This window comes from Pleurodeles waltl, chromosome 2_1 (assembly GCF_031143425.1).
Source record: "Pleurodeles waltl isolate 20211129_DDA chromosome 2_1, aPleWal1.hap1.20221129, whole genome shotgun sequence".
NCBI classification, from domain to species: Eukaryota; Metazoa; Chordata; class Amphibia; order Caudata; family Salamandridae; genus Pleurodeles; species Pleurodeles waltl.
The window spans coordinates 609,497,785-609,524,182 of record NC_090438.1 but is presented as its reverse complement, the minus strand read 5'-3'; positions in this window follow the sequence as shown (position 1 = coordinate 609,524,182).

The following is a 26,398-nucleotide window of genomic DNA, read 5'->3' as shown; positions in this document are numbered from 1 at the left end:
CTAATTCTAGAAAAACATAGAATTCTTGCCTATGTTTCATCTCGCATATCCAATTGTGGGGAGGGTGAAGATTAGTCTAGTGGATCTACTAGGCATGAAGCCCAACTGATTTATTTGTATAAGCAGGACTATCACTGCCAAAAGTGTAAAGGCCAGAATCTTGGCCAAGGTCTTTGTTTCAAGGTTTAACAGAGTGATGGGACAATAGGAATTGCAGTCAGTCTCTGATTTGCCCTTTTAATACATTACAAAAATATTGGCCTGTGGCAAAGTGGGTGGGAGTTCACCCTTGTCGTGGGCCTCTCTGAAGATGACCATCAGATACAAGCTCAGCAGTCCTGAATAGTGCTTCAAGATTTTGGCTGGATGACCATTAGGCCCCTTGTCTTTCTGGATTTTAAGTTCCATATAGCTGCCTATACCTCTTTGATTGTAATGTCTTCCTCCAGAGTCTGTCAGTCTGCAGCAGGGACTACCAGTAGATCTATCTAGGGAGGTCTCTGCCAAAGCTGTTTCTGCAAGTGGTCTGGCAGTATAACATGAGGCAAAACAAATTCAAAAGGTACTGCAATAGATTTATGTGCCAAACAGGAGGTCCCATTTTTGTCAACCACACATTTAACCCAAATTGACTCAGCTTCTCAACTACTGAGCCAAGCAAGCAGTTTGCCCACTTTTTCTCCGGCATATTATAGTCGATGTTGCATGGCTAACAATTGCCCAAGAGGCCTGTCCCAGCACCAGGTCTTGGTATTCTACTTGCCAGAGAGGCTGGGTGTATCCTTGAGCACCTTCCAGCCGCCATCCGCATAGACCACCAACGTGACTGCCGCCACCAGTGCTCTCCCCTCCTTCTTCTGCAGTCATTGCCACCCATACTAGGTATGTCGTCCTGTCTGACCACTACACGGATACTTGAGTGTGTCTCCCCAATGATCTGTATAACACAGTCCTCAAAGGTGGGGTCCCACATGCTTGTCAAATTGACTCTAGTGTTACGTCTCTGTAGTTGAGGATTTTGGCAATCATGGTTCTTGGAAGCCTCTGAGTGGTGGCGCCAGGGCTCTACGTGCATACTCTACCACAAAGACTGTCAACAAAGGTGCGTCTAGGGGTGTATTTCTGATCCATTGTTCTAGAAAGAGTTCTGGCGTGCCCCTTCCTCTCCCTCAGGGAACCCCACGGACCTTAGGTTACAGTGTCAGGAGCGATCCTCTGCATCTTCTACTGGCATTTCTAGCCACTGTGTCTGAGTCACCAGGTAGGAAAGCATGGACTGGAGCACCTTCACTTCCTCCTAGAGTTTTGTGACAAGTTTTTCCATCACCAGTGATCTCTCGGCCACTTGATGCAGATTGATACTTAGCAGATTGATGTCCTTGGATACTGAATCTATCTTGGCCTGCCTTTTGGCAGCGGATGCTTTGACGGCCACTAGAATCTGCGCACCAGTGGGTCTCTGCAGGTCATCCAGACCCTGCCAGTTGCCACGCAGCCTCCCAGTCTGCCTACAGCAGCAAACTGGTCCCTCTTTCTTTGACAGGCTCCCTTGTGCTCCTCTATCCTTTTTTTATATATATATTTTTATTGTTATATCTGCCAACAGGCAACACTTAAGAGAGAAAAAGGTGCATACAATTTGCCCCAAGGAATAGGTACATTGAGGTTTTCTTGATTGTCAAATTTCCTGCTCCCATGCAGAAGCCTCCCCCCCATGCATGCCCGGGCGCGCGGAGTCCCCCGCACGCGCGGCCCAGTGGGCAAGGAAACAATGTACATTTGTAGTGCATAGTTGGCGCACCATGTGAGATAGTGATAGAGAAACTTAAGGTACAGAGGAGAAACACAGAGTAGATCGGGAGCGGGTCGAGCGAGCCCCGTAGGGGAGGTGGGAAAGCAAAGGAGAGGGACGAGTTACAAGAATAGTGTGGGCCCCCATCTAAGGTCCAGCAAGTGAGCCCCCTAGCCAGGGCCGTTCAGCAATACCTGCAGTCCAATAGTAGTTCAGGGAGGGGCCGGGGGTCCAGTTCCCACCCGGAGAGAGGGAGGTGACATGGCAGTCCCCGAGCAAAGCAAGCAGCCGCGGCAGCCGGCTCCACCCGAACAAATAGTATAAGTAGGTGCTCAGTCCCCTTAGTTTAGGTCTTCCATAGAGAGCCAGTGTGGGTGTCTATATGTATATATTTTTTTTTCTCCACATATTGTTTGGTAGTGTACTTGGGCTGCACTCGTATCTCATATCTTAGTTACGTAAGTTGGTTTACAACTTGTGGTGTGCATGTCAGTGGGCACTTGTATTGGTGTCTTAGAGTCGTAGTTTAAGTGTTGTGTATTCGCTGATATTTACTCTTTTCAGGGAGGACGCTTGTCATCCTTGCTTTCTACAGCGGTCACAAAAGAGTTCCAAGTATCCAGGCCCTTGACCAGGATTCCTTTGTCCAATAGGAGCTGCAGCGTCTGTGCTTCAGCCTTTGCCCACTGCAACAGTTCAGCCTGCCACTGGGCAATACTTGGGGCGCCTGGTGCTTTCCATTGCATGGCTATAAGGCGCCTATACATCACCAGTGCTAGGGCGATACAACAAAACGTGTATTTGAGTTTTTTGGGGCACGGCCCTATGCCCAATAAGCATAATTCGGGGCTGGGAGTTAGTGTAGTGTTTGTCCATTCGGCTAGCAGGGTTATTATGTCATTCCATACGTTTCGAATTGGGGGACAGTCCCATGTCATGTGAAAGAAAGTTGCTTCTGTGGTTCCGCATCTGGGACATGTTTGCGGTGCTTGAGGAAACATGCGCGTTATGCGGTGTGGCGACAGGTATGTTTGGTGCACATAATTGAGCTGTGTGTATCGGAAGTGGGGATTGCGGGATACTTCATAAATCATTCTCATGGCTTGGTTCCATGTGTGTTGTGTTAGGGGTGCTGACAGCAAATGGTCCCATCTGCTTTTTGCTTATTCCTGTGTATGTTCGATATGTGTAGTAAGAGTTATGTACGTATTTGATACGCTTATTGGAGCAGTTGTACTTTCTAACAAGTCGTGGAGAATGGGGGAGACATTAGGCTCCGCATTGCCACTTCTCCACCGAGACCATATTACTTGTCGTACTGCTCCGTAGGCAATGAAGCCACCCTGTCCTAGGGTATATTTGTCAGCCAGTTTCTCGTATGTTTGGAGTTGCCCGTCAATATATATATCCCCGATTGTACGTATGCCTTTGTCTCCCCAGGCATGCAAACCCACCTTAGTTGCTATTTTTGCGAGCTTCGAGAGAGCCAACAGTGGAATCTTAGGGGAGTATTGTGGAGTTTTGTCGCCTAATAATGCGAATCGGCCCCATATCCAATTCGCCGTAGTCAGTAGGATACTACATGGGTGCTTAGGGCACTCGCGGTTCAAGAGATAATGCAGTACCTCAGTATTGCCGAGATCCGATAGAATCATCTGTGTTTCTGCGTTGGTGGGGTTCCTGATCCAGGTAGATATTCATTGCAGTTGAGCGGCTGCATAGTATAATTCAAATCTGGGGGCCTCTAGTCCCCCCAGAATAAGTGGTTGATATATTTTGGATAATGCTACACGTCTGAGACCATTGCCCCATATCAAATCAGTCAGTAAACTATTCAAAGGTTTGAAGAAGGAAGCAGCTAGTACCAACGGCAGGGCCATAAAGAAATACAGGAGGCGTGGAAGTATTATCATCTTTGCTATGGCCACTCTGCCCATAGGCGATAGTGGAAGCGAACGCCAGAAGGGCAGGGAGCCCCTTATGGATCTGATCGCTTGGCCGAGGTTGCCGTCCCTTAGGTCCCGGTTGTGGTGATATATATTTATTCCTAGGTACTTAAAGGTGGTGTGACACCACTTCAAGTCACCCGGTATGGAGGGTATCCTATGAGTTTCGGGAACCGGGCGCATGGTGTTCCTCTATCCTTAACCATCTTCTGGGAGGGCCGGGCTCCCACCGGGCCCTCTCTAGGGATGTGGCCCCAACAGAACACACTGCTCCACTTCCAGTGGATGTCAGCCATCTCCCTTTACTGCCCCACCTCCAGGTAAGGGTCCCCTGTTTCTAACAACGGGGTCTGAGCAAGAGCAGGGACACCAGCCCTTGGGATTGTAGAGACCGGGTGCTTCACCTCAGTTTGCCCCACAAGCCCCACCAGTACAGTGACAAGTATGGAGAGTCAGAGGCCCCTCAGACCAGGCAATGGGTCTCGCAGTGCAAGTCTGGACCACAACAAGCGTGTACCGTAATGGCAACTAGAGTTTATTCCCACCCCAGGGAGTGCACATGACACCACCTTGCGGTTCAGCAGACTGTCGGCGGACCCCCACTTCCTCACCCACAACTAATAACATGGGAGGAGCAGGTCTTGGCATTTCTGCATCCTGAGGGCCTCGCAGGAGTACATGGAGGAATGGACTCTGGTAAGTCAAATCTTAACTATTACATCCCCACCCTACCTGCATGCCATCACATACCCTCGCCCTCACCCCCATCACTCCAACTCCTCACAAATGTCCCAATATCACAAACCACTCTTCCCAACACCAAGCCCTGCATGCAACAACAAAGCATGGACATCTATCACCAAAGCATGGCCACTGCACATACCCATACCCCCCCAAACCACCATCACACAAGGTCCCACACAGGAATGCAAGCACTGGGGTACACGGTCACCCACCCATTGCACACCATGGCACACACAGATGCAATAAACATCCTATTATACCCCTGCAGGACCCCTACCCAACGTCACCGGACAGGAGGGTCCACACATGTCCACACCACCAACAGAAGAGGCCCACAGTGATGACAGCAGCTCTGTCCAACTAGATCTAGATGACCAGCCCAGACCATCTGGGACCTCAGGACAGTCGGTTCCCCTCACACAGTCACAGGCCACCACAGAGCTTCCCTCAGCATACCTCTGTCCCCAGGACACGTCAATCAGCAGTGTGTCCACCACTACAGGGAACCCAGGATAACCCACCACCCCAACAACAGGGACCTAGGGGCAGTGGCAGTGGGCACACGGTCCAGGGGACAGAGGCCCAGGAACACAGGGGAACTGGGAGGGCTGCTGTGTGACAGGGGGAGGACAGACCCAGGGAACCCACTCTCCACGAGGCCCTCTCCAACATCATGGGATCATACCACCATTCCCAGGAGACGATGGCAATGGTACTGGCCAAGTTTCAGGAGACCCAGCGGCTGCAGGAGGAACAGTATTTGGGCTTCAGGGAGGAACTCAGATGCATCAATTCCATCCTGGGCACCATCGTAGGGGTGCTGAAGGATGTCCTCAACACCAGGAGGGACACTGTGGCACAACAAGGGGCCCCTGACACTAGCCTGGACGATGAACTGCCCACCACCTCCGCCAGCGCTAGTGGACAGGAGGCACCGCCACTGGACCACCACACCAGCTCCCCACCCCCTGCAGAGGGAGAACCACCCCGCAAACGGTCCCTGAGATCCAGGACAAAGACAGAGAACGATGCCAAGACCCCCGCCAAGAAATGAGACCACCCTGATTGCCATCCTTCTGTCCCACCTTGTCACCCTGTCTATCCTCAAACTGCCCCAGCTCCACTTTCTATGCCCATTTGGGCAATGAACCTGTGAGACTAATAGACTGGACTCTGCCATGGACATTCCTGACCATTACCCTTCACCATTTTACAGCACCCTCCAATATTGAGCACTTAAATAAACACCCTTAAAGCACAAAACAATCTGGAGTCTGTGATTTCGAAATAGTGTATTAGCAATTACAGTGACAAAATGCTCTTTCAATTGTAATGTCAACATACCTATGTCACACAGCTCTAGTCCATAAGGAAACAAAGCAGAAGTTACACAGTGTGACCCACATCTGTGAAATCGTAAGGGAAAGTGAAAACTCAGTGACCATACACTGGGTGTAAACGACAGACAGTAGAGAGGTAGTAGTGTCAAAGTACATGTAGTAGGCAGGTTTGTATTCTTATCTGTGTCTCACTGGAAGTATTGATCCTTCTCAGAGCTCTGGTTGTCGATGTCCTCTTCTTCTGCTTCCTCGTCTTCACTGTCCACAGGCTCCACAGCTGCCACAAGACCGCCATCTGGACCATCCTCCTGCAGAAAAGGCACCTGTCATCGCAAAGCTAAGTTGTGAAGCATACAGCAGGCCACGATGATCTGGCACACCTTCTTTGGCGAGTAGAATAGGGAACCACCTGTCGTATGGAGGCACCTGAACCTGGCGTTCAGGAGGCCGAAGGTCCGCTCTATAATCCTCAGAGTTTGCCCATGGGCCTCATTGTAGGGTTCCTCTGCCCTTGTCCTGGGATTCCTCACTGGCGTCAGTAGCCATGACAGGTTGGGGTAACCAGAGTCACATGCAAATGTCGAGGGACAACTGTTAGACACACACTAACCTGTAGGGATATCCCCAGACCCAGACAACCATTCCCACTGACTTGTTTCCAGGTGCTCACCTAATAGCCACACACAGTGCCTCTGGAGTTGCCCCATCACATAAGGGATGCTGCTATTCCTCAAAATGTAAGCGTCATGCACTGAGCCAGGGAATTTGGCATTAACATGGGAGATGTACTGGTCGGCCAAACACACCATCTGCACATTCATCGAATGATAACTCTTCCGGTTCCGGAACACCTGTTCACTCATCCGGGGGGGTACCAAGGCCACATGTGTCCCATCAATGGCACCTATGATGTTGGGGATATGTCCCAGGGCATAGAAATCACCTTTCTCTGTAGGCAAATCCTCCACCTGAGGGAAAACGATGTAGTTCCGCATGTGTTTCAGCAGGGCAGACACCACGTTGGAAAACATAGGCTGGGACATCCCTGATGCTATGGCCACTGTTGTTTGAAATGACCCACTTGCAAGGAAATGGAGTACTGTCAGCACCTGCACTTGAAGGGGGATTCCTGTGGGATGGCGGATGGCTGACATCTGGTCTGGCTCCAACTGGGCACACAGTTCCAGGATTGTGGCACGATCAAGCCTGTAGGTGATGATCACATGTCTTTCCTCCATTGTCGACAGGTCCACCAGCGGTCTGTACACCAGAGGAGGCCACCATCTCCTCACATGTCCCAGCGGACGGTGCCTATGAAGGACAACAGCGAGCACAGAGTCAACCAACTCAGAGGTACGTAGCCACAGCTTACACAGTACACAATTCATAATCCGAAATAAGCATGTATGAGTGTTGAGGCAAGGCCTAGGTATGTGTGACGCAGTTAAAAATTAAGTCATGTGGGCCCTGAAATGGCGGCTGCCTGACCTGTAAAGTGGGACAATGGGATGTGAGGTAACTGCGCTGGCGTTGTACACCGTCGCGGTAGGCGGACGAAGACCGCGGCGCAATTCTGCATTGGTTAACATTGGACCCTATGGGTCCCAGGAGCCAATGATGATGTACACCGGCGGTGACGGTATGCACCGCCGCGGACTTGACCGCCATTTTGTATCTGTTCAATCACTCGATGCCTGATCTTCTACAGGAGAGGACCTACACTGCAAGTGCTGCTGTGACCTCAGTCTGGAAGAGACAATGGCTCGTGCGTCTGGGGAAAGGGCCCCTGCCTTCACATTGGAGGAGTTGGAGAAACTCATGGATGGGGTCCTCCCCCAGTACACGCTACTCTTCGGTCCTCCAGACAAACAGGTAAGTACAATGGGAGCATGCTGTATGGGCTATGCCTGTGTGGAGTGGGGTGGATGAAAGATGGGGGGGGAGATTGAGGCGTGCATGTAACGACAGTGAGTGCATGTGCCACATGGCAAGGGTGGGGATGGGGGCCAATGACTGTGACGGTGCAGTTGGTAATAACGTCTCCTTTTCCCTTGTACAATTCATGTAGGTCAGCGCCCACCAGAAGAAGGACAATTGGAGTGCCATCGCCAAGGACGTCCGGACCCTGGGGGTCTATCACAGATGGTGCACCCACTGCCGTAAGAGATGGGAGGACATTCGCCGCTGGAGCAAGAAGACGGCGGAGGCCCAGCTGGGGATGGCCTCCCAGCGTGGGAGGGGTCCCCGTCGCACCATGACCCCCCTGATGTTCAGGATCCTGGCGGTGGCGTACCCGGAGTTGGATGGGCGCTTGAGGGCATCACAGCAGCCACAAGGAGGTGAGTAAACTCTCATTCAGCTGATTCAGCGTGCAGTGGAGGTGTCTGGGTGGGGGAGGTGGGCTGTGGGTTTCCCCAGGCCAGGGCGAGTGTGCTAGTGAGGTCCCTTCTTCTGGCAGACCCTGTGGCACCCCACCCCACCTGTGTACAGTGCTAACTACACCTAGTCAGGCTCCTGTGACATCCATGCGTGCAGATGTCGGCCATAGCCTTATAGGCCATGTCCAAGGGATTAAAGAGTGGACCCCAAGTGCGTGGCGTAGTGCAGGGAGCCTCTGTGTCTGTCGTGTCCACCAACGGTAGCGGTAATGCATGCACTCAACATGTCTTTCTTCTGTCGTCCCCCCCTTTTTGTGGTCTCCCTGTTCTTGTGTGCATTAGCATCATCAGGCGGAGGAGCAGAGGCACTGGAGCAGGAGGGAGCTGCATCCCACATGGCCCTGGAGGGCAAGACAACGGTCTCGGAATTCACCAGTGGGACGGAGGGCGAGGGGAGCTGCATGACGGGGCAGGAGCTGAGACCAGTGATACGGACTCGTCCTCTGATGGGAGCTCCCTTGTGGTGGCGGCCACATCTGTGCCCCCCGCATCTACAGGTACAGCCGCCACCCCCCCTACCAGCACCGCCCTCCCAGCAGCCACTCAGCCTTTGCCCCGTGCCCGCTCACCTGGGAGGGTGGGCATCACCTTTGCCCCAGGCACTTCAGGCCCTGCCCCAGTCACCCCTGCTGCCCTCAGTGAGGAGGCCATTGAACTCCTCAGGTCCCTCACTGTTGGGCAGTCTACCATTTTGAATGCCATCCAGGGTGTAGAGAGGCAGTTGCAACAAACAAATGCATTCCTGGAGGGCATTCATTCTGGTCAGTCAGCCCTTAAGCGAGCTTTTCAGACTCTGGCCTCAGCACTGATGGCAGCTATTGTCCCTGTGTCTAGCCTCCCCCCTCCAACTACCTCCAACCAGACCCACACCCCTGTACCTCAGCGTATCCCAAGCACACCATCAGACCAACATGCACACACGTCAACACACAAGGGAAGCTCTGGCAAACATAAGCACCACACATCCCACAGGCACTCACGCAAGCATCACACACATGCAGACACACCAACATCCACTGCCTCCACTGTGTCCCCCTCCTCCTCGTCTCCCTCCTCCCTCCCAGTCTCGTCTCCACTCACACCTGCATGCACTAAATCAATAGCCACTACTTCCATCACCAGCACACACACCACCACACCCCGCTCAGGTGCAGTCACCACCCCCACTACCATTCACACATCCCCTGTGTCCTCTCTCCCAGTGTGTCTGTGACGCCACCTCCCAAGATACACAAAAGCAGACACACACCCAACCAACAGCCATCCACCTCACGACAGCCTCCAGCTTATGCACCTTCACCCAAAGTCACCAAACGTACTCCTCCTACAACCACAACCTCTTCCTCCACTCCCAAACTCCCTCCAGCTACCCGTCCCAGTGTTCCCAAGGAACTTTTCCTGTCCACCCTTGACCTCTTTCCCTCACCTCCCCCACCCCGTCAGTCTCCTAGGGCCCGACTCTCCAGGTCCCAACCTAGCACCTCAGCCACAACATCTCCGGGACCAGTGGTGCCAGTAGTCACCGGATTCTGGAGTGCACCAGGCAGCAGGGCAGCCAGTGTGGCAAGGAGCCACAGCACGGACAGTCCCCCACCTGTCAAGCATCAAAAGTTGGCCAGTGCCCAGCGGGAGAGGGGGAAGACTCCAGCCACCAAAGCTGCTCCCAGGGGTACAGGTGGGAGTGTGGAGTCAGCTGCGACACATTCCAAGGTGGGGAAGGGGCACAAGAAAAACAGCAAGTCTGGGAAGGGCAGCACGGCGAGAAGACCGTCATCATCCCTGCTGCCCAGGAGGCCACCGCCATTATCAGACAGGACCGCCAGCACCAGCCCCGCTGGGCCAGAAAGGACCGCCAGCACAAGCCCCGCTGGGCCAGACAGGACTGCCAGCACCAGCCCTGCTGGGCCAGATAGAACCACCAGCACCAGCCCCGTTGGGCCAGAAAGGACCTCCAGCACCAGCCCCGCTGGGCCAGACAGGACTGCCAGCACCAGCCCCGCTGGGCAAGAAAGGACCGCCAGCACCAGCCCCGCTGGGCTAGAGAGGACCGCCATCAGCTGAGTCGCTGGGCCAGACAGGACCGCCAGCAGTTGAGTCGCTGCCAAGGACCCCGCCGCAACAAGCACCGCTGAACAGGACACCGCCACCACAAGCACCGCTGAAGAGGACACCGCCACCACAAGCACCGCTGAAGAGGACACCGCTGAACAGGGCACCGCCGCCACAAGCACCGCTGGCCCATGAGCACCAAGGGCACTGACGCTACTGTGTCCGCCACGAGCAGGATGAAGCACTCTGGGCACAAAGCCCCCTCCAGAACCAGTGGAGAGATACATCCACTCACACAGTCCTTTGCAGAATGAAGCACTCTGGGCACAAAGCCCCCTCCAGAACCAGAGGAGAAAGGCATCCACTACCTCTGTCCTTAGCAGGATGAAGCACTCTGGGCACAAAGCCCCCTCCAGAACCAGTGGAGAAAGGCATCCACTACCTCTGTCCTTAGCAGGATGAAGCACTCTGGGCACAAAGCCCCCTCCAGAACCAGTGGAGACTCTTTATCCACTTGAGAGACTGTGGCTTTGCACTCCCCAGGATTGAACAGTGGACAGCCCACCCACTGTAGAGACTTGAGAGACTGTGGCTTTGCACTCCCCAGGATATGGCAGTGGGCAACCCACCCACTGTAGAGACTTGAGAGACTGTGGCTTTGCACTCACCAGGATATGGCAGTGGGCAACCCACCCACTGTAGAGACTTGAGAGACTGTGGCTTTGCACTCCCCAGGATTGAACAGTGGGCAGCCCACCCACTGTAGAGAATTGAGAGACTGTGGCCTTGCACTCCCCAGGATATGGCAGTTGGCAACCCACCCACTGTAGAGACTTGAGAGACTGTGGCTTTGCACTCCCCAGGATTGAACAGTGGGCAACCCACCCACTGTAGAGACTTGAGAGACTGTGGCTTTGCACTCCCCAAGACTGAACAGTGGGCATGGGGCCCCCTTGTGGATTTGGCGTCGTGCACTCAACCGGCTGAGGTGCTTCCCCTTTCCCTTCCCCCTGAGGTGCCTGTTTTATTGCTATCTGATGCCCCTGCAGTGTTCTCTCCATCATGTTTTGGTATTGAGTGTGGACCTCGCCCATGCTGTGTGGGCCCAGTGTTCCACGGACTTCAATGGAGCAATACCTGGACTACTATTCTTGGTGTATATATTTGTGAATAGTGTGTAGATATTTTTGCGTACTGGATTTTAATATATTACAATGGTTACACTCATTTGCTTTTGTCTTTGCATTCTTCCGGGGGGAATGGGGGTGTAACTGTAATGTATCATGCTGTATTAGTGTGTGTGTTGTAGTGGGTGAGGGTGGGGGTGGGGGTAGGAGGGTGGCATGTGTGTGTCCCTGTTTCCCCCCCCCTTTGTGTCATAGGTGCAATACTCACCGTGGTCTTCGCCACTGGCGTTCGTGCTCCTGGTAGAGTAGCAAGCAGATAAGGGCAGGGAGAATGTGCAGCTCTGGTTCCATGGCGTCCTGGTTCCTCATGGGGGGTGTAGAGGTGAGCGTTTTCCCTTCGAAGTCCAGTTTCCGCCGTGTTTTTGTTCGCGGGGAATCCGCCCCGGGAAAGGTGGCGGATTGGTAGATTGTGATACTGTGGGCGGTACATTGTCCTCCGCCTGTCTGTTGCCGGTGACCGCCATGCTGTTTGTTTGTACCGCCGTGGCGGTCGGAGTGTTAAAGTGGCTGTCCTTGTTGGCGGTTTCCGCCACGTTCGTAATTCACATTATTTTTTCCGACGGCCTGTTGGTGATCTTACCGCCGCTTTAACAGCGACCGACAGGGTTGTAATGACCACCTATATCTACTGAATAGGCAGGTTGCAGAAAAGAGGGACTTGGGGAGATACCAATACCTGAAACAATATCTCCTTAAGATTTTGCTGGGGGCAATTCTTTAGCAGTTACTGGTAATCACTGTCTAATCTTCAGAAATTCATTGAAGAACAATGTGCTCAAGGATATGAAAAGAGAACATGAAGGTGTTACATGTGGGAGACAAGATTAGTGATTCGTAACACATATATATTTTCCTAGAGAATATACTATAATATATATTAGGTTGATGATCAGTCTTAATGTTACAAGTCAACTTCTGCCCCCCCCCCCCTTACACATTGTTCCAGGCCACCAGGTATGTGTTGATCTCATATGAGCCTACAATGCTGGAGCAAGAAAAGGATGGTCTCACAGAGTCTACAGTATGCTAGTAATTTTACAGAGACTGTATAGGGATTATTTAGACAATAGAGAGAGCATTCAGACACGGCAGAAGCTCTTCACAGTATTATTTTACACGGGTCCCATTAGACCTGACATCCTTGGTTTAGTATTCCCCCACACCTTTTGCCTTCACAGTGTCTGTTTGCTGAATTAGTACCTTCTCTCTTCCCCCACACCATTTAGATTTTACTTTGTGTATCATTAAAAGATTAATGTCTTTCATTTGTAAATGATCATACACCTTATTAAAATGAATGGACAATGAATATTTTTGTCACAACATTTATTGACCCTAAGGCCCCTATTTATATTTTTTTAGAGCCACATTTGCGCCGCTTTTTGATGTAAAAGTGGTGCAAACTTACAAAATACAATTGTATTTTGTAACTTTGTGCCGCTTTTGTGTAAACAAATTACTCAAATGCAGTGCTAAAAAAGTATAAATATGGGCCTAAGTGCTAGACCTGATATCCTTCACTTGGTATTCCTCCAAACTTTTTGCATTCACTCCTCCTGCTTTGCTGAATTAGTTTTTGTTGGCTTTAAGACTCTGCACTTTACCACTTATAACTAGTAAAAAAAAAAGTAAAAAACATGGTGAAATTGGCTTACACCTACTTGGCTCATTTAATTTACTTGTAAGTCCTTATTAGATTGTACTATATGTATTATATGTATCATTGTCCTGTAAATGAATTGCCCAATTTCCATCTTTTAGACAGAATTAAAACTTGAAAATCTAGTTTAATGAAACACGGAGCTGTCAGGAAATGTTTTGCTTTTCGGAATTGACAAAAGTTATTGTTCTGAAATTTGTGCGGGATGAATCACTGTAAAGTTTTACTACAGACCATCTGAGCTCTACCCGGGAATTTTTTTTCATTTTCATGTTTGATGAGAAGGGCTTGTAAAATACAAAGAAAACAACTAAACAGTGAGTCAAAAAATCTGGAAATTCAGCAGGCAAAATGGAACCCTTAAATATCTCAGTAGGATAAGCACTTACTGCACACATCCGTGGATAAAATGCTGGTCACAGGTTCTGCCTGGCACTCACATGGGTTCATCAGATTGTATAGGAACCGACAATGGTACATGATAAATTCAGCAAAATTAGAGACAATTGGCAGAACACGTAGTCGGGGCTACCTGCTAAGGATCTGGTGAGGTTTAGGGTACGAGTTGGAGCCAAAGTGCCGTACGAATAATACAAGTATTACATATTCTTAAAGGGCATGCAGTTCCAGAGAAAAAGAGGGCACATACTGACAAGCAAGTACCTCCTTCCAGGACATTAGGAGAAGATGAAACAGAACTACGAACAAAGATAGCATGGTCCTAGAAATGCAAGATTTATTTGAAGCTGGGTTGGAAGATACCAGGACCTTAGTTGGATAGCTCATGACGAAACTGGTGGACTGCCGGTAGGTAAGTCATCTCCCTCCTCAAAGGTTAACACAAACAATGAACAAAGAGAAACTCGATGAAATGGTTTCCTAGGGGGCACTGGAGAGCTGAGGCAGTGAGGGAACTTCGTGCACTGCTGGAACTGCAATGTTAGGTTGAAATCCCTGTGACCAAGGCCACACTCGTGAAGAAGGAATGCGTATGCATATCTTTGAAATCCATCACAAGCATAACTCAATTTATGCTCTGTGCTTTGACGGTACAATCTTGAGAGAAAGCACCACAGTGGGTCTTTCTCACATATGAGAAAGACAGTAGGCAAGTCTGAAGTGTTGAGTTGGTGCCGGGTTGAACAATTGACAAGGACCAGAACACGACACGGCAGTTTCAGATCCTTGTTGAAAAAGCTTTGTTCCGAAGCTACACGGCTGGTAAAATGATCCAACTAAATGCAGTCATTTTATTTGTTTTAAAGGGATGAAAGACTGAGAGTGCTACTTCAGATTATTGTGAACTGCCCATAATCTGCCAGGGGGCAAAGTTCATAACCTCTGCCACACTGATGGGTTACTGTCTGCCTTAGTTAGAGAGCTACACCTAAATAGCGTAGATCTCTGTGCCTTCAGAGGAGCAATGTCTGCTCCTGCGAAAGAACTGTAAGTCTGCTGAGCTGACTCCATGTTTTATGCAGCCACACAGCATACTTTATCAGTTTAAAAAAAGCTCCCAAAACAGGAATTTATATCTGAAAAACAAAAACTAATCACTGGAAATCACTCAAATTGTCTACGTTTTCTATCAGTGGAGGCAGGAGAGGAGGCTGGGGCAAGGGGTGTCTGCAGGATGAAACATGGCTCTTTTCCTCACTCTAAATACAGTGAGCAGACAGGTACACTTCCAAATATTTATAGTGGAGAACCCAGTCCGCCAATTTTTTTTCACCCTCTGAAGACACTAGGGTTGGCAAACTGCATCGATCTGAACATAGATGCCAACCCAAATTCCAAATACAATGGTGCAATGTCTATCACAGCACCTTGGCACAGAAAGGCAAAACAATCCAGACAGTGGAAGGATGACACAATGCCTTCCAATGGACACTAGGCAGAACCCAATCTACACTCTATAAATGTATAGATACATCACAAAAAGATCAATCTACCAACAACTACCAATGGAGCAATCTGTTAGCTGAATTGCCCCTAAACTCAGCCAACAAACCAAAACAATGTAGGATGTGCTACAATGTGAAGTCCAACTCTTCATAAATAAAAAAAAGGTCTAAGGCTGTTTAGTAGTACGCCTTCTGACCATTCTCTTTCCCCACAAATATCCTCCTTGAGGCCAGATCCTATGTGCTCTCTGAATCTACTGAGTGGCCCTCCAGAGTAAAATGTAATATTCTCTGAGTCCTTTAGAAGTCTTGAAAGAATTTTATCCTGGATCCTGGTTCTGAAAAATCGATTACCAATTCTGATCATACTCAAGACTTATTATTATCTATATTGAAAACTTTGTTAGATCAAAAGGACCTCAAACCAGGCCATGATGGGAAATCCGGTAGGGCTACTAAGGTTGCTCCCCTAAAGTCATGGTGTCAAGACTCACAACCATTTTCGTGCTCATGATTCCACCTTCTCTGCTTTCCCTCTCTGATCAGGGTACGCAGGTGGGAAAGCCACAAGTCCATTGGAAATTTTCAAATGCACAGGATCCTTCTTTGCAAAAGAGTATTGTTTATTCCCTGGAAAATCTTTTTTCTAGCCTTTCCCCTACGAGCAATGTGGCCCCTATTGGTCTTGAACCTGCTACGTCAAAAAATGAGTTAAAAACTTCCAGTGGCCGCCTTTCGCATTTTCTTGCCCAAAGTATACCCTGACTTATCGACGGCGGAGCATGAGGGGATTTTGCATGTAAATAGAAGAATTCAGGGAAAAAAGGAAACAAAAATAAAGGGGAAAACTGAGAAAAGGGAGAATCTCTAGAAAAAGAACCCAAGAAGGGTTAAGTTTGAGGACAAGGGCCATAATGGAACCTCCGCCCAGTAAGAAGAACATGAATTGGTGCTGAGGATGGAGATACCCAAGGTGGTGAGATCGTCTGGCTCTCTACTCTCACAGGGAGAACAAGACTCTATATCTCCGCCAGAGGTGCAACAGACTCTCTTCCCTGACTCCATGAGTCTGTTATCTGTCTTAAATTCATGCAATATCTCTATCTGTAATGCAAATGCTAATGTAGTGGCAGCGAACTATACTTCAGATCTTTATAAAAGTGGGGAAGAATATGGAGGAAGTCTCTCAAAGCTATATATAGACCCCTGAATGTTTAGAGTTTTCCACTTTATTTGACTCAAATGTAATCTAAATTGTTCTATACTAATTTCTTGCCTCAAAGGTATTGATGAGCTAAAGTTTATTGACAGTTGTGATATTTCTCGGTTTATCTCAAACACAGTATAGGAGTGCTAAAGACAAAAGTCTGGTTCTCTTCTAAAACTGTTTTAAATCTGATTTTAGTTAATTGTGAGCAGGTACAGTATAGAGGTATAGATGTGGTTCCAATATGGGGTAAGGAAGTTCCCCTTAATTTGAAACAGCCCCACTCTGCCCTATGTGCAAATGGTACCAACTTGCATCAAAGGCCCGCTTATAATGCTTCCCCCTCGGAAAATGTAAAAGTTTCTGTTTCCCATAGTGAAAGAGTAGGGAAGATTATGGAGAATGTCCCCTCACATCGTACAGGTCCTAAAAAGGAAAATTGGAGTTGGTTGGCGGGAACTTTAAATACTACTCTAAATTGCACTCGGGCAAGGGTAACATCCTCACAACCCTGTTACTGACCAGAGTTTCTCCATGGTATGGTCTCCTGGAATGCTGAAGGATTAGGGAACCATTCTGAAAAATTAGATCTTATTTGTTCTCTACAGGAGGATGTAATTTGCATTCAGGAGACCTGGAGCATATCAGATTTCTCCTGTCCTGGGTATTTGGTCTTAAGTACAAAGGCACAGCCCTCAAAGAAAGGGCATGCAAAAGGGGGTATTGCCATGCTATTAAGCAACAAATATAAACGGGAATATGTTTGTCTGCCCGTCTCCTCAATTTTTTTTTCAGATAGTCAGAGTGCGTCCAATATTGGAGAATGGCAGAAAAACTCCCTTGCTAATAGTTAATGTCTATATTCCTCTTGATAGGGAATTTGATAGAGTTCTATTGTACATGCTTAATCAAATTTCTGTAATCTGCTCTAATCCACATGAAAGTGTGGATGAGTTACTGATAATGGGGGATTTAAGTTGTAAATTTTCCAATCCATCCCTTTCCATTTTTGGGGACTTAGAGAGGGAAACTGCCTTAAATATTCAGCTGATTTTATTTCCCCCTAGAATCAGGTCGGATAAAAGGGGCCACACCTTATTGAAAGGTTTGAGGGACCTGTGTTGCATCATCCTAAATGTGCGTTTTCGTTCTGACTATCCTTCAGCTTCTACACATAAATCCCCACAGAGCAGTTCTGTTATTGATTACATGTTAGCCTCTTACAATATAGCCCAATCAGTGGAGGATATGCGAGTAAAGGACACATCTTTTAGTGATCATACAATGTTGATTCTTTCGTTAAAAATGAGGTTCTCCTCCATAGATTCCTGGAATCATTTGAGAAAGGTCATTAGCTTCTGTGGGAAAACAGGTAGAATTTCTGGGACCCCCGCCAAAATGTTTTCTGTAAAAAAAGCACTCGAATGCTTAGTGAGAGATATCGATGAATGGAATGTGGATCCTCTAAATTAGTTCTCTAAATTTGTTGATTACATAACCCAAAGTGTCTCGTATCAATGCTGTAAGCCTCCAGAAAAGAAAGTAAGGCAATCCATTTTATTGTTAAAAAGAGAAATTAATACATTGGTAAGGAGACAGTATGAATGGGAGACCAAAGATAGGAGTAGGAGAATATCATTATCAAAAAGAAGAAGAGCGCATGTGAAGTTAGGTATAAGAAGGGAAGAGGCAGAGCAGATGTGGATAGCAGCGAGGGAAGCAGCAGCGACAAAAAATTCCTGTAAATTCTGGGCTATTATTTCCAAAGGCTGTGGAAGGCGTAAATCATCTAGCGCTCCCCCATTAACCGAGGCTGATTGGAGAAACTACATATTTTCCCTTTATGCGGAAAACGGGGTGAAAGAGCCATGAGAAATAGTCTGGGGAAAAAACAACAGATTTGAAGTGGACTGCTGGGATCCCCCCTCCGTGACTGAGATCGAGGGATTTATTAGGTCAATGAGGAATTCCGGAGCCATGGGCCCTAGTGAGGTCCTGATGTCCTTATTTAAACTAGACCTTTTGCTCTGGGCAAAAATTCTCCACTCGGTCTTTCGCGCCTGCTATTTAAAAAGTAGAGTTCCTGACTCCTGGACGGGGAGTGTTATAGTACCATTATATAAAAAGGGTTACAAATCTAGGGCCCCTAAATTATCGCCAAATTGCTCTACTAGATGCAACTGGCAAGATATTCACGAAAAGTATAATAGCGCATTTAACTTCTTGGGTCGAGGAAAATAAGATACTTGCCCTGGAACAAGCAGATTTCAGAAAGGAACATAGTACTTTGGATAATATCTTATTGATGCATATTAGTAATGAAAAATATGTTCAGAGCGGGGGGAACAGTATATGCCGCATTCATAGACTTCTCTACGGCCTTCGATAGAGTGGATAGGAAACTAATGTGGAAAAAACTATATGAGATAGGTGTACCCCCAAACCTGTTACATTTGGTTATAGATTTGCACTCTTCTACCTGGTGCAAAATTTTGCTAGGAGGAGAACAGGGCTTGTCAGCTAAATTTCCAACAATAAATGGTTTGAAGCAAGGCTGCTTGTTGGCCCCGCTGTTTTTTCTTTACATATTCATGACCTGCCCAGGTCCCTGCAGAATGCGGAGGGTTTTGCACCCAAAATTGGAGGACATCCACTCTCTTGTCTTCTATACCTAGATGATATAGTTGTGATTGACCTTACTCTGAAAGGCCTAAATCACCGTTTGGCAGCATTCAAACTTTATTCCATACAGCACCATCTGCAGATTAAAGAATCGAAATCCCAAGGAATATGTTCTCTTGGGAAAAAAATGGGAAAGAAAATTACCTTTTCCTGGTTCCAGGGCCAACACAAGTTAGAGCGGGTAAAATCCTATTGCTTCCTTGGGAAAACTTTCTCTTCTTCACTCATTGACCAAGATCACATGCATAATAATGCCTCTAAGGCTCTATCTCAAGCACAAGGTTTAGTTGCCTTTTTTAAAGCAGTCGGCCAGCGCCATTTCCATCACTTACTAACAGCTCATCAAATGAAGATCATGGCCACTCTCTTGTACGCTTTAGAGGGTACAGAGATTTCCAAATTGAATTTTCTTGATAGGATGGAAGGGCATATATTGGGACGTGCAGCCTTCTGTAACAACTTGGCCTCAGTGGCAGCTTTAAGGCTTGGTATTAAGAAAATTTTTGTACAAGGTCAAGTGGCTGTGGTCAGGAGGGCTTATAGTTTAGCCCATAACAAGGCATCCACCCTAAGAAACTTAGCTAATATAGAAATGTTAGTAGACTAAAAGAAAAATCGAAGGCCCGTATTTATACTTTTTTTAGCGCCGCATTTGCGCCGCTTTTTGACGCAAAACGGCGCAAACCTACAAAATACAATGGCATTTTGCAAGTTTGCGCCGTTTTTGCGTCAAAAAGCGACGCAAATGCGGCGCAAAAAAAGTATAAATACGGGCCGAAGTTTTTTAGAAACTATAATCTAGCTCTACAATTGCTTGAGCTAAATCAAGACTTGATTCCGCCTACCACTTTAAAAAAACGTCTAAAAGAAGTGACTTGGTCGAACAGCTTCTCTTCAGACTTAGAGTTCTGCAGCAGTAAGAGGAGACTGGCCAAGCTAACTGAATCAGTAACCTTTAAACAATCTCAGCCATATTTTGCCTGGAATCTTCCACATGGGGTGAGGCGCCTGTACGTTTTGTTGAGATTAGATAGACTGCCTCTTAGAGATCTAACCTCTAGGTAGGATGGATCTGATAATAATTGTGATCTTTGTCAATTAGGTGTACAGAAGTGTAAGCATGTATTATTGGTTTGTCCTGCTCTAGCCATGGAAATGAAAAAATGGCTGAAACCCCTCTATTTGTATTTAAATATTTGTTCTTTTGGAGAAGCCTTGGAAGCCGTATTTAACCCTTCCAATGAATTATTCTGTTTTAGGATTTTTTAAATTTTTTCAGTCCTTTTTAAATCTCTTTTGAGTCTTCTTGTATTGGTGATAATCAAGATGATTTAAAGTGAATTATTCAAGGTAATTTTTGAGGATTATGATGAGAACTTTTGTTGATTTATAATGCTTCCTCGCGGTGCTGTGGGATGATTGTCTAGGATTTTATTGATTACTGCTTATTCCGGACTGGAAGTCTACGCTGCACAACCGTTTTATCGAAGAAAATACCACAGTACGCTAGGGTTTTTAGCATGAGAGGTTTCCTTTAGGGTACCATGTTGCACTGTTTGAGGTGCTTTATGGTCTTTCTTGAATTTCAACGTTTTGCACTTAAGAAGGTAATTCGAACAATTTTAGATCACTTTTGTGATATATTTTGCTATATAATGTCTGAGGGGTATTATTATTATTATTCTTTTTCTGTTTTTAGGGGCAAACGCAAAGCACTCCGTCCCCTGTAGTAATCTCTCTTTGGGCTTCCAACCACACCCATGTCACATCAGTCACTTTCATTGGTTTGTGGGCTTGCCTTTTAAAATCCGCTTGCTTTCATTTGTGAAAGGTATGCATACGTCATGCATTATCCAGTGTTTAGCCCACCTACACAGCACCGGTAAACTACTGAAAACATACAAGGCTCAATGTTTTCAGCATGGTTCCCGGACTACTTTATTTGTTTATTTTCCACGCAGCATGATCGCGCTGGGGTTTACATAGTGGGATCGCGCTCGGTTTTCCCGTTTTCCCGTTTTCAATTTCAGCACGATCGCGCTGCATTTTACAGAAGTAACAGGAGCCCCTGCTGACCCGGATTTAGTGCGATTGTGCTGCATTTTTTTCTTTTAATTTCTGTGGCAAGAAATGTCTGGTTAGGAGTTTACAACGCTAATAGGTCTAACTCGAGCAAATGCGAGACCCGTTGCATTGAAAATGCTTGTTAGTATTGTGACTGTATAATTGATATTGCTTCCTTCCCCTCTTGAATCATATAACTAATACTTTATGCTGTCTTGTGCTATTTTATGTATTGGTTAAGCATGTGGACCTCTTAGGAGTTCCAATTCGTGAAATAAATGAACTTGAAACTTGTTCACACTTGAAGGGTGTTCAATTGTGCTACCTTCCTATACAACTGAATAGACATGTGTCCTTTTTGATGTGTGTACCTTATGCCTACTTTATCAAACTGCGTGACCCATGCTGTTACTGTTGTATCTGCTGTCTATGCCTGCACTTACAAATTTCCCACACAGACATGACATTTTGTAGTGCTAGTGGTTGTCCTTGATATTCATCAGGCCACAATTTCTGTGTAAATAGTTGTTTAGAGGCATGTGCAAAGTGGAATGTGTCCCAGGGCAGCAGCCTTCCTAGGTACCCCCTGATGCCGACAAACCTATTGTGTAGGAATTGTTTACACTGTGTGCTTTGGATGTTTGTTACACAAATTATTTTGCATCCTGTTTACCTTACATTCTCTTGCAATGTGAGTGATATGTATGAGTCCCTTACAAGGATGTTGCAGTGGAGGTGTGTTTGGATCCATGACATTTTCATAAGTGAGGGTGTTACTTCAATTTGTTGGTGTGAGATTGATGAGGAACTGCTGTTATGTGACACAATGTTATGAACACATCACTATCCCTGTGACTGGAATGTGCACACATTCAAAATGTTGTAGTGTGTGGCGGTGCAGTGTCAGTGACCTGGCCAAAGGAGGCACCATGGGGCTTTGATTGTAACCTACGTTGTGTACAACTCTGAACCGGGGCCCAGACAAGCTTTTGAAACACAGAGCACAGCCCACATACCAGGTCAATGGCAGCCCTGTCGAGTTGCTGTGGATTCCTGGGAAATGTGTATTTGGCTTACTGTCGGTGACATCCACGATGCTGGCAATTTTGTGAGCCTTTGTGAGAAAGTAGCCTCTTTCTAGCCTGGTTACCCCTATTTTTGGCCTGATTGTCAGTGTTTGTCAGTGTGTTTTTACTGTCTCACTGGGATCCTGCTAGTCAGGACCCCAGTGCTCATAGTTTGTGGCCTACATGTCAGTATGTTTTAGTGTTTTGTTAGTATGCTTGACTGTGTCACTTGAGTCCTGCTAACCAGAACTCCAGTGCTTATGATCTTTCTGATTCCAACTTTGTACTTACATACTGGTAACCCAGTATTCCACTCCAAATTGGCATACTGAACCCCCTCTATAAGTTCCTAGTATATAATACCTAGGTACCCAGGGCATTGGGGTTCCAGGAGATTCTTATGGGCTGCAGCATTTCTTTTGCCACCCATAAGGAGCTCATACAAACACTTCTTCAGTACTATCAGTGCAGCCTGAGTGAAATAGTGTAAGCACTATTTCACAGCCATTTTCACTGCACCAAGTTACTTATAAGTCACCTATATATCTAACCTTCAGGTCCTGAAGGCTAGGTGCACAGTACCTGTGTATGAGGGCACCCCTGCACTAGCAGAGGTGCCCTCACGTAGTCCAGGCCCATTTTCCCAGACTTCGTGAGTGCAGGGACGGCATTATAAGTGTGCACTACAAATAGGTCAATACATATATGTAGCTTCACAATGGTAACTCCGAATATGGCCATGTGAGGTGTATAGGAAGTGGAAATTGTACCCCCAATCTGATTCTGGTATTGGGGGGCCAAATCCATGCACCCAGGGGGCTCCACCATGGATCCCCAGTACTGCCAAACCAGCTCAATCCCAGGAAGGCAGAACAATGCATTTCCTTTAGGAGAGGGGTGTTACACCCTCTCCCTTTGGAAATAGGTGTTACAGGCTTGGGAGGGATTTCCTCCCAGGGCCTCTGGAAGTGCTTCACAGGGCACAGGTGATGCCCTCCTTGCAAAATCCAGTCTACATCGGTTCAGGGACCCCCAGTGCCTGCTCTGGCACGGAACTGGAGAAAGGAAAGTGGAGTGACCACTCCCCTGACCATCACCACCCCAGGGGTGGTTTTCAGAGCTCCTCCAGAGTGTCCCTGGGTTCTGCCATCTTGTTTTTAGGATGGTCAGGGAACTCTGGGAGCAGTGCCAGCATGTGACATCAGAAACCCCTCCTGATAAGTCCATACCTGGTTTGGTGACAAATCCCCCTCTGACGGCTATTTAGGGTCTCTCCTGTGGGTGTTTCCTCAGATTTGGTTTTGCAAGACTCCAGCAGGAATCTTCAGCAACCTCTGCTTCACCTTCTTCCGACGGATCAACTACAGAACTGCTCCAGAAACTCTACAAATGCAACAAAGTATCCAAGAAGGCTACTGCAACTCTGTAACTTCAGCTCCTGCCAGCAACTGCAACAGTTTCCAGGTCGTGCACACTCTGAGGACTTCCTCTCTTCATCCTGCACCAGAAGGACCGAAGGGATCTCCCATGGAGTGAAGGAGTCACTTCCCTGCTTCAGCAGGCACCTCTCTGCAGCGTCGACTGGTACTCTGGGTCCCCTCTCCTTACGACGAGTGTGGATCCTGGAACACAGGTGGTAGATTGAAGTGACCCTGACCGTCCAAACGTCCAACTGTCCAAATTTGGTGGAGGTAAGAGCTTGCCTCCCCGAGCCAGATAGTGCTCCTATGACTTTTGTGCACTTCTTCAAGGAATCCTTCGGGCACACCATAGCCCAGGTCCCCAGCACTCTATTCTGCGATGCTCAGCTCCCAGAGTTGTTCTCTGGCGGCGTGGGATCCCTTTGTGTAGTTCTGCAATGACCGTGATTTGCTACTACTTTGTCCCCATGTCCTGTGACTCCTGGTGGTGCTGCCTGGTCTTCTGAGGGCTCTCTAAAGTGCTGAGAGCCCCCTCTGTCTCCTCAGTCTGAGTTGAGACCCCCAGGTGCCTCCTGGGTCCAAGTAGCGCCTTTTCCTGCCAAACGCATCTTTTGCATGAGCCAAGGCTTGTTGGCGGAATCCAATGACGAAAGCCAGCCTGCACACATCTACTAGACATGGGACATCTCTTGCACCAAGCAGGAACCCGCAGCTGTCTTCATTGGTGCATTTCTGACTTTTTCTTCTAACCAGAGAATCCAACTTTACACCTTCATCCGGGTTAGCAGGGGCTCCTGTTACTTCTGGACTCTTCAGCTGCTCTTGGACTTAGTCTCCTCTCTCCACAGGTCTTCAGGTCCAGGAATCCATTGTTGGTGTCTTGCAGTCTTGCTTGGTTTTTGCATAATTCTTTGTCACAACTTCTAGTGTGTTCTGAGGAAACCTGCTGTACTTTACTCCTGCTTTCCTTGGCTCTGAGGCGGGGTACTTTACTTACCTTTAGTGTTTTCTTACACTCCCAGCGCCCCTCTACTCTTGCCTAGGTGGGAAACTGACATTTGCATTCCACAATTTTAGTATATGGTTTGTGTTCACCCTAGGCCCATTGTAACCTATGGTGATTTTTCCTATCTGCACTATTTTATGACTGTTTACTTACCTGATTTTTTTTACTAGTTTATATTTTGTGTATAATACCTACCTCCTAAGGGAGAATAGCCTCTAAGATATTTTTGGCCTTGTGTCACTAAAATAAAGTACCTTTATTTTTAGTAACACTGAGTATTGTCTTTCTTGTGTGTAAGTACTGTGTGACTACAGTGGTACTGCAATAGCTTTGCATGCCTCTTAGTTCAGCCTTGGCTGCTCTGCCTCCAGCTACCTCTAGACAGCCTGGCTTCTAGACACTGACTATATTTCACTAATAAGGGATGTGAAAGAAAGATATTCCCTCCAATCAAAGTGTGTGAGGGGAGAGAAACAGGAGTCTGTGTGTGGACCACTATCTACACTACAGAAATGTGGTCAACATGTTTCTCACCTTAATAGTCCCTATGGATCTGCTGGCGATTCATCAGGACCTAAAAAATACCTAGCCCTCAATAAGAGAGTATGAGTGCTCTTCACTGGTGAGGCCTATTTTGTACTTTTTCAATTGTTTGCTGAGAAACTGTCCCTGTAATGGTGATGACCTGTAAAATATAACACACAGTGCTGTGGACATATCAGGCTCATTGACAAAGAGATATAGAGCCTCATTATGAGTTTGTCAGTCTGTGTACTGCCATAGCGGTGGTCTGACTGCTGTTGGGTTGGCGGTCGGACTGCAGTATTGCTAGTCATGCTGGCCTATAGAGTAAAGATTGCAGCGATTCCGCCAGCACCACCGCTGCAGTCACCAGGCAGCACAAATAGGCTGGCGGAACCTGTGTTTCCTCTGGACACATTATGAGGTTGCATATCACCAATGTGACCATGGCAGTCCAACCACCTCATCTTAGCAGGCAGAAACGGGGAATATAAAGGGAGGCACTCACCTGCAGGCAGCCTTACACATCCAGTGCCCCCGTGGAGCCCATCTCACATGCTCATCGAAGGCGCACAAAATCCACGCCGTCGTGGACGCAACCACCTGTAAGAACACACCTATAAGTGTCATTACGCTCAACAACAGATTGTCGTGCAGTAAGCAACATCATATGAGGGTCATGCTACTGGCACAAAGTACACGTGTCACTGTGTCCCGAGTCGAGATCATTCACAAAGAACGACCCATTCACAGTCACAAATCACCCCCTTTGGGCAAATCACTCACACTGCACGGCAACACTACACAAAAACACACGTCTACTCATCTCATGCACAGGGACAGTGAAGTGTACACAATATTGTGCACACAACATCAACAACGCAGCAACATCACATCTACACACACTCATACTGCACACATGCCATGGACTTTCTTCACATTCAACACACATATGTATGGATGTGGTATGAAACACAAACATCATTCCCATTAAAAAGTCCTGCAACGGACACATGCATCACTCACATTGCAACACAATGGAAGGACAATGGGATGCACAATAGACAGAGATACAAATATACAAAGTTCACAATGCAAAAAATACCTGCACATTAGGGATGGGGGCATCAGAAGCCTGCACTGGAGGAGGCTGCACTGGGACACATTTCCCTTTGCACATGCCTCTAAAACAACATTTGCACTGGAATTGGCCCTACATGTATCTCAGGGACAAATAATACTAGAGTCATGTGACATGCCTATCCGCACAATGTGGAAGTGCAAGTCAATAAACAAATACAACTCCAACTGCATAGGACATACATCTACATGAAGCAGGTGCAGGGTACACACAGCCAAATGGACACAG